At 39.0% G+C, this 9,610-nt stretch overlaps 1 pseudogene; it reads right to left on the bottom strand.

The window, feature by feature from the left end:
* Positions 1-577: 577 nt before the first annotated feature.
* On the bottom strand, positions 578-8,355 carry LOC142850683 (heterogeneous nuclear ribonucleoprotein C-like; annotated as a pseudogene).
* Between the last annotated feature and the right edge of the window lie 1,255 nt (positions 8,356-9,610).

The following is a 9,610-nucleotide window of genomic DNA, read 5'->3' on the forward strand; positions in this document are numbered from 1 at the left end:
TCAGGGTGTTCACAAAAATAACCCATGGTATTAACATTAGAAAACAAATATTAAGACTATTATACTATTTTCCTGTAAGATGCATTGGACATGCCAACTCTCATTCACAAAAATACATGGTTACATTAATGTTGAACAAACCCACTCAAGTGAGGGAAAACACACACCTCTAATACAAAGCTGCTCTCTGGGATTACAAGTAATTGAGATGCCTCTACATTTAGGGAAACAACCACTGAAATCATATGAATGGGAAGAACTGTACTCCCTGTATAACAATAGATTATTTTGGAGACAGTTGATGAAAACCACACAACTTTTTATTGTTAAGTCAAAGAGGTATCAAAATTAAAAGCAAAACTTATAGGGTAAGTCTTAACAAAACTACTAAAGAGCATCATCAAAGGAAGTGAGAATGGAAGTAGGCACAAGCCAAATATGACTCAATGAACACAGGATAAGGAGAGGGCAAACAGTGAGAATGTGCTGAAGACACTAGGGGAGAGGATCTGGTGGTACTTCCATCTCTCACAAGCGCCTAGGTAAATGAATAGCGGGATAAAATTTCTAAACTCTGCTATGTGCTTAAAGTCATCCCCCCATTGGTGCTGTCTCTGTCATCCTCTCCTTCCTCAGCTTCTTTTTCATCGTCCTTGATCATCTCCAGCTGGTCATCCCCTCGATCCTCATTGTCGTCGTCATCCAGCAGGTCGCCCTTCTCAGCAGAGTCTTCTGCGCCTGCCTCAGACTCTCCATCTTGACATTCCTCTGGTCTTTTATCACAGAGGCCCTGCTCTGCTCCTCCTCAGACTTCTCGGTAGAGATGAGAAAGACAGCTCTGCTTGTTTGCTTTGTTCTCTTTCAACTTTTTCCAGGCTTTCCAGCAGAGAATCCACTTTTTGTTTTATCTGAGTCAGCTCCTTCTTAATGGCCTGAAGGTCATCACCTTTCAACTTTCCAGATTTGGAAGAAGAGCCCCGTTGTCCACTCTTCGAATTGAATCCACTTTTGTCCCTTCGAGAGGTGTTTCCAGAAACACATTGGCGATTAGAAGGCATCACCGCTGGGGCAAGAGGAAGAGGAGGAGGAGGGGGAGGGGGGAACGAGGAGGAAGAGGAGGGGGGAGGGAGGGGGAGGGGAGGGGAAGGAAAAGGAGGAGGAGGGGGGGGGACGCGTGCTGGGTAACTGTACATCCTGTCATAATAATCCCGTTGAAAGTCATAGTCCAAATCAAATGACGAACTGAGTAGAGGGGACAGAGAAGAGTGTTCTGGTACTGACCCGTACATCTCGGCTGCAGATCGTTACACACCTGCTTTTCCTCGCTTCACTTTTGGCTCTGTAGCTAGATTAGTATCTAAAACCTGGCCAGCAATCATTCTGCCATCCTCTCCAGCTACAGCTGCCCGAGCATTTCTTTCATTGACATATTGGACGAAGACAAAGCCCTATGCACAAAGCAACCCACAATTTTGCCATACTTTGAAAAGATTGCCGCCACATCAGACTCCTTGACCACATGAGTATTGAGATTCCCCATGAATACAGGGGAAATCATGGATCGAGGATCTTGTTGGTAACGTTGCTAGCCACCTCCTTTGTTGATAAGGTTTCCCACAAAGCTGAAATGTAGCTGAAAATCAAAAAAATCTCATGGGAGGAAGGAGAAGGAAGAGACTTCCGCTCCTACTGCGGGTCCGTGCCTAGACGCTGAAGCTCCAGCAGGCGAACAGCGCACAACCTTTCGCTCCCTGTCTCTCCACAGTTTAGTCTCTTTATATATTTTTCTTGCTTAATGCACACTTCTCCCACCGTAGACTTGCAGATATTTTGTTGTTTTGTTGGAGTTGCAAAATATATAGTTTTTATTTACTTATTTGTTCAAATTGCTGTTTTTGTTAATGGGCATTGAATTCTATTAGCGTATACCACCATTTAGAAATTTCTCATCCTTTCCTGTACGTATGCCTAGCTTCTTATTCAATAAATATTCCAGAACAGTCTTCCATGTTCTCTGACCCAGAAATATAATTTATCACTTCGTGTATTAAAGAACAATTCTTAGAAACAAAGTTCTATATTAGAGGTTCTCTTTTTTAACCATCAGAAGTTTACTTCTTGATTCTGTGAGAAGCAGTAATAGGAAACAGAAATATGTAAAGTAAATTTTGGAATATATTTCTGTAGGTATCTGGAGTTCACACTTAATGCAGTAACATTATTTTGAGCATATTTTAGCCTTTCTCCTCTATTTTTTCTCAAATATAGGAAATCTGGCATTTATTCTGTATAATAACCAGATTCCTTTTAAATCTATAAAATATTTAATCGGTTTCATATTAATATGCACAAAAAGAAATATAAGTGCGAGTTGTTCATAATCTGGTGAAATATTATCCTACCAAACCAGCTCTTTCACAGAATATGTGTGAATTACTTTTGGGTCTATCCTTCATCAGGGGTGTTCTACTCTTACAGAGAATATAGAATCTATCTACCAATATGCTCTAAAATATGTTAGAATTTTTGCATTGCTTGTGACTGTTCAATAAAATGGTATAAAGAGAAGTAGTGAGTTGACAGTAATTGTACTTTTACTACATAGCTTCATGTGTTTAAGAACTCTTATTTATACCATTTTATAGCAAATCTGAAGTATGAGAAAAATCAGCATGAAAACTTAAAGTTTATTGCTAACATTTATAGAACTACTGGAATTCTTCATTTTATCATGATATTAAGAGTGAAGAATAAAATAATATTATAAGTAGTTCAAAGCTTTGATAGAGTGAAAATTCGAATTGTAAGGAGCATTTAAGCTATGATTTCTTTGAATTTCAGCAACAAGAATTGGAATATTTTGTGTAATACTTTCTTCTTGGTATGGATTCATCATTAATATGTTTTCCTTTAAGTGTTTGAAATTTGGTTAGTTTTTACAAGTGGAAGGATAATTATTTGGGAAAATAAAAAGCAGGTTGCAAAAACAGTAATAAATCTTAAGAAAATCTATTTATGAAGTCAACACATGATTCTAATCCTAAGGTTAGTGTTGATTCCAAAAGTAAACGTTCACTTGAGTCATATTCTTGGTGTTAATGTTGAACACACGAAGCCTAGTTACATACTCAATATTTAATTAAAATGCAAAGTGTTTCTTCCATCTGCATGCAGTAGAATGAATGGATTAAAGTATATACATGCTTACATCTGTTAGTCAAATACTAGCAGAGGGCATTTTTAAAACCAACATCAGGTATTATGTAATAGTTTAATATGAACTCAGTGTGGTTTATCTATCAATTTAAAAATATCTTTAGATATTTTTAAATATTTGTCAGCTCTATGGGCTGACAAGGGAGGGGAACTTGATTGGGGGTGGGGGAGGGAAATGGGAGGAGGTGGCGGGGAAGAGACAGAAATCTTTAATAAATAAATAAACGGAAAAAAAGAGTTAACAAGAAGCCTGTGCTAATAGGCCAATCCCTTTATAATTAATATAGACCTCTGTGTGTTTCTTTGGGCCTGAATGACTGTGGGACCTGGTGGGATAGAAATCTGTCAACATTCTAGGCTTTGGGATTTTTAAATTTCCCCTATTTCATTTTAAGATGTAGTCAAGTTATGACAGTAAACTATTTTGGAATATTGTTGATTTAGCCTTATTCCCCAATCAGATGCTGCTTTTTTCTAGTCATCTAGATTACCTTATATTTTCTTTATGTTTATAAACCAAAGATTCCAGTAAGGCGCAATATTATTGGAATCTGTGCTCAGCTACATCAAAGGCTTTACACTTAAAGCTGGATATAATAGTGTCACCTAAAAATAAAATACGTCTTTCAAGAGCTCAATAACTTATCCTTACCAAATAATTTCTTGCATTTCTCAGAAGTCATCTATGAATGGTAGGTACTCTTAATGGGTACATATTTCTATATGGACAAAATTTGTTTACTAATTAAAGCAGATTCTCATGTGATGAACATATTTTATCAGTGCATGAGGAAGTATATTTTAAATTAAAGAAAAGCAATTAATTTTAAGAAATCTTATTTGACTTCACCTTTGGACTGTTAAAAGAAAAAATATTTTTCTTTTATAAACTTTGATTGCTATTAATATTGACATAATGACAGTAAATTTGTTATTAATAAATCACCATGTGTATCACTGGGAACCATTTATTGGGATGAAACTCATAGAGATTTCATTCTTTGTCCCCAGAAACCATTTCTTGTGGAAAGTGTCCCACTATAAAATAATGCCATGTTGGATGTATGATTGCGTAACCAAGAATGCTATTTGCACTTGTAGAGATAATGAGTTTGGTTCCTATCACTGCATCGCCCAGCTCAGAACCACATGGAGTTTTTTACTCTCTGCTGAACTCTGCAGACACCTGCATTACACATGCCCTGACTAACCACACACAGTCACACACAGAGGCACATAATTCTAAAGGAAATCAAAATAAAAGAACAAACCAAATAGTGCAGTGGGAATGTTTCCAGAAAAATCTATTTTAATTTGATCCTGCAATGGGATTATAATTTAGCTAAATAAAAAAGATTTTTAAAAGTCTGAATTTTGTCACTTTTCATAACACATGCACTGTTTCACATGTGAGGGAACATCCTGCTACTTTCTAGAAATTTCACCCGCCTATCCTGAGAAAGCCTAGGAACCACTTTCATTATGTTTGCCTTCAGTAATTAATGTATAAATACTTTGAATCCATTTTTTGATTTTAAAGAAGTTATATGAAAAGAATATAATGAAATATAAGGTTTAGTGTACTGGATTATTAGATGTTGATATTAGAAAGTAAGAATAAAATATACATTGCAATTGTACATAATACATGTATTAAAATGTATATTGAAATGGTATTACTTCTGTTATGTCTAAGATTAGAACATTTTTATTAAATTTCTATTGTTGTTTTAGTGGTTTTAAGATTACTTTGTATGATTTGAGAGTATCTATTCATTTCTAATTAATATAAAATTTATTTCTAGTTTGCAGCCAAAAAATACTGGATTCCATTTTATGGTATTTTATTAATAAAATAAATTCAAATGTGTATGGTTTAAAATAAGGAAATTTTATGGGCAATATAATGATAATATAAAATAGAATGCATAATGCATCTAATATAATAACATCATGATAGGAAACCTTATTACCAAGACTCTAGATTTCAGGGTGAAGTGACCAACTGTAGGTCAACTCTCTTCAATGTTTAACTTTCTCTTTTATGGTACTAATGGTCAAATTCAGAGTTTTGTGTTAGTTACTTACTATGTTTTCTGTGCGTTATCTTCAATTTCTCCACAATATATTAAGCTTACATCAGACATTACTTTTTACAACAAAACATTCCAAAAGTACATTGAGAGACATGTAAACATATATGGATGTTTCATGTTCTCACTCTAGTTTTCTGAGCTGTAAAGTATTAGTTAAACAAACACTATGTTCCAGTAGCGATACATCTTCTTTAAGTTCATCTTAGGAAAATGGCAATGTAAAGAAACATAAAACAGTATTTTTAAAACCAGCACACAAACATTGTGTAAAAAAAATTGATAAATGGTATGAAATAAAAATTGAAAATGAAAAAAAGAAGAGAAGAATCTATATAGGGGATTCTGGGAAGGTTCTTAAAAGATTGTTAATACAAGCAAAAGAAGCAATGAAGGAAAATAGGAAGTGAAAACAGTAGAGTGGATAAAACTTGGTACATCTAACAAAAAAAAAGAAAGAAAACAGTAGAGTGGGATAAAGGAAAGAACTGGGATGAGTGTGTCCTGTGCACCTGCTCAACTATGTTCATAGCAGAATTATTCATAATAGTGAGAGGCTGGAAATAACCTAGATGCCTTTCAACAGAAGAGTTGATAAAGAAAATACGGTACATTTACACAATGGAGTATGATTCAGTGGTACAAAACAATGAAATCATGAAATTTATAGGCAAATGTATAGGACTAGAAAAAAATCATCCTGAGTTAGCAACCCAGACACAGAAAGACAAACATGGTATGTTTTCACACAAAAGTGGATAATATATGTAAAACAAAGGACAACCAGGCTACAATCCACAGCCCCAGAGAAACTAGATAACAAGAAGGACCCTAAGAGAGATGCATGGATTGCCATGAGAAAGGGAAATACATGAAATCTTTTTATGGGCTAGGAATAGAGTGTGGAAGGAAGGTTATGGGAATGAGAACATGAAGTATCGAGGTGGCCCAGTAGGGGGAGGGGTGAAAATGGGGAACAATGAAAGAGATTATCTTGATTGAGCGAGCCACTATGGAGTTAGACAGCAACCTGGTTCTAGGGAAATTCCCAAGAATCCACAAGGATGACGTAATGACACCTGCGATAGCTTGTTCGAAAGGCATCTCTTATATGTCTGTTGGAAATCATTTTTTTTTTAAATTTTATTTTCTGAAAAAAGAAAACAAGCTTTTTTTTTCATTTTACATACCAATCCCAGTTCCCACTCCCTCCCTTCCTCCCATTCCCTCCACATTACCCCACCACCACCACCAATATTCCCCATCCACTCCACAGAGATGGTAAGGCACATTGCTTTGGGGAAGGTCCAAAGCCCTCCCTACTATATATAGGCTGAGTAAGGTATCCATCTAAAGAGAATGGGTTCTCAAAAAGCCGAAACAAACAGTAGGGATGAATTCTGGTGCCACTGCCAGTGGCCCCACAGTTTGCCCCAGCCACCCAACTGTCACCCACATTCAGAACATCTGTTCTGGTCCTATGCTTGTTCCTTCCCTGTTTCTCTAGAGTTGGTGAGCTCCCATTAGCTCAGGTAAATTATTTCAGTGGATATACCCATCATGGTTTTGACCTTTTTGATCATATTCTCACTCCTCCCACTCTTCAACTGGCCGATTGGAACTCAGTCCAGTTCTCTGCTGTGGGCCTCTGCCTCTATTTCCATCAGTTGCTGGATGAAAATTCTATGGTGACATTTAAGATATTCATCAATCTGACTACAGGACAAGGCCAGTTCGGGCACTCTCTCCTCTATTGCTTAGGCTCTTAGGTGGGATCATCCTTGTGGATTCCTGGGAATTTCTCTAGTGTCAAGTTTCTTGCTAGCCCTATAATGGCTCCCTCGATTAAAATATCTCTTTCCTTGCTCTCATCTCTGTCCTTCTTCCATCTTGGCCATTTCTTCCCCTCATGTTCTCCTCCCCTCTCCCTTGCTTTTCCCCTTCTGTCCTTCCTTCTCCCCCACTCCCATGTTCCCAATTTTGTCAGGCAATCTTGTTTATTTCCCCTTTCCAGGTGAATTTGCTTATGTCTTTCTTCGGGCTCACCTTGTTACTTAGCTTCTCTAGGGTAATGGACTACAGGTTCGTTATCTAATGCTTTACTGCTAGTATCCACTTATGAGTGAGTACATACCATGTTCATATTTCTGGGTCTGGGTTATCTCACTCAGGATGCTGTTGTTTTTCTAGTTCCATCCATTTCCATGTAAATTTCAAGATGTCATTGCTTTCAGTGGCTGAGTAGAACGCCATTGTGTAAATATGCCACATTTTCTTTAGCTATTCTATGATTGAGAGGCATCAAGGTTATTTCCCGGAAGTCATTGCTTTTTAATTTTTATTGATTCTGTGGATTTTACTGATTAGGTGGAATCCCTGCCTTTCTCTCCCCAGACCCTGCTCCACTTAGAAAGCTCCTCCCCTCAGAAAGCCCCACCCCACCAAGTGTTGCCTGGGACCATACCTATAGGCTGTTTAAAACCCAGCCCATAGATCTTCCACTATGCCATACTGTTCTGTCCCATGCCTTTTCAAGGACCACCCGGGCATGGTATGCTCTAAATTGCCTGTTTATTAAACCTGGATTTATTAATTTGATCTGATTTGGCTTATTACATAGGTGGCAGAGGAATCTAGCAACCGGGCAATACTTACCACATGGTACAATGGCTCACCTGCCACTAGGAATACAGAGGCTCTAGTTTGATGCCCAGACAGGCAGCAGAAGCTGCTTTCTCTCGTATTGTAGCCAGTGAGAGTCAAGGCTAGATCACCTCCTGATAGTGGAGGGCATCTTTCCTGCATCCATTCTGTTACCTGGCAGACAAAGCAGGGAGGTGTAAGCTTTGTTGCTTTCAAGCCCTCAAGGCTGTCTCACCTGCTTCCCTGACCACAGGGTCAGCTCTAGTGTGCTGCCCAGGTGAAGTGCACACCTTTGGTGAGGGGTGGGGCCATCTTTCCTGAAGGCAGGGCAAGTGCTCCCATGAGGGGTAAAGTCAACTTGCCTGCAGAAGTATGTAGTGAATGATAGGGTCAGGTAATCCATGGTCAATGAAAGACAGAGCTGGCTCAGCACAGCATGGATCTAATAGTTCCCTGGCTAATACAGGCTATAGACACCATAGACCACAGCTGCGGCAGAACCATGGACAGAAGCATGGTTCTGGGCAGCAACTCTGCCTGGAAGCTTCCATGGCCCGGGTGGCAGCATGGCCACCAAGAACAACATGACCTCTCAGGGAGCCAGCATGGAGCAGTCAAAGGTGCCTGTATTGATGTCTGTGGCTCCTCACACTGTTGGATACTATATAGGGGCCTGTGGTCTGGGCATCCACCTGGGGCCATGTTGGGGTACAAAGGCCATTCTGCCCATGGTGGACATGCCAGTCTGGATGCTCTGCATAGCTTCCTTGGGCCATGATGACATGCTGGCCTGGGATGCTGCCAAGGACCATGTCTGGGTCCATGGCCCATGCCGGTCAATGAGAGCTGACTGAGAAGCCAAGGACAATGGCACTGGGTTTTGATCCTATTGCATGCACTGGCTTTGTGGGAGCCTAGTCTGTTTGTATGCTCACCCTCCTACACCTGGATGGAGGGGGGAGGACCTTGGACTTCCCACAGGGCAGGGAACCCTGACTGCTCTTTGGACTGGAGAGGGAGGGGAGGGGAGCAGGGGGAGGAGGTGTGAAATGGGAGACAGGGAGGAGGCAGAAATTTTTAATAAAAATTAAATAATAAAAAAATAAAAAGGATACTGTGGAGCATCTCCTCTTTTCTTTTTCAGTGGTAGTAATAGAGCTGGTATAAAACAGGTGATAATAATTGCTGGTTATAACTGTGCTGACAAATATAGACTTCTCTGCAATGATGGGAGAAGTCACTGTAATCCCCAGGTGACGTCATGGATCAGAGCCACCTATATCTTTCAGACCTCTTTCCCAGCTTTGGACTGTCACAGTCAAGAGATTACATTCTCCTATTTATCTCAAACCATTATTATTTTGGGTCCCTGTGATGCCAGCTTAATCTATGCTTATTGCAGCAGCATGAAGTAAAAAATCTGTAATGGAATAATTTCCTAATAAGAGACTCTGCTTAACTTTCACAGTAGGAATGCAGCTTGCAGCTTCTGTCTGCATTTTATTATCATGTTAAATGGTCACTTAATAGCATTAAATGATTCATTTGGTTATACCTTTGCATGGCACTGACTCAACCTTTAGGAAAGAACCAGGATAACTACATCAGTGGTGGCAGCTTATACATGGACAATGTATTTTATGGCCAAATCTAGTGAT

This window comes from Microtus pennsylvanicus, chromosome 5 (assembly GCF_037038515.1).
Source record: "Microtus pennsylvanicus isolate mMicPen1 chromosome 5, mMicPen1.hap1, whole genome shotgun sequence".
Classification (NCBI taxonomy): Eukaryota; Metazoa; Chordata; class Mammalia; order Rodentia; family Cricetidae; genus Microtus; species Microtus pennsylvanicus.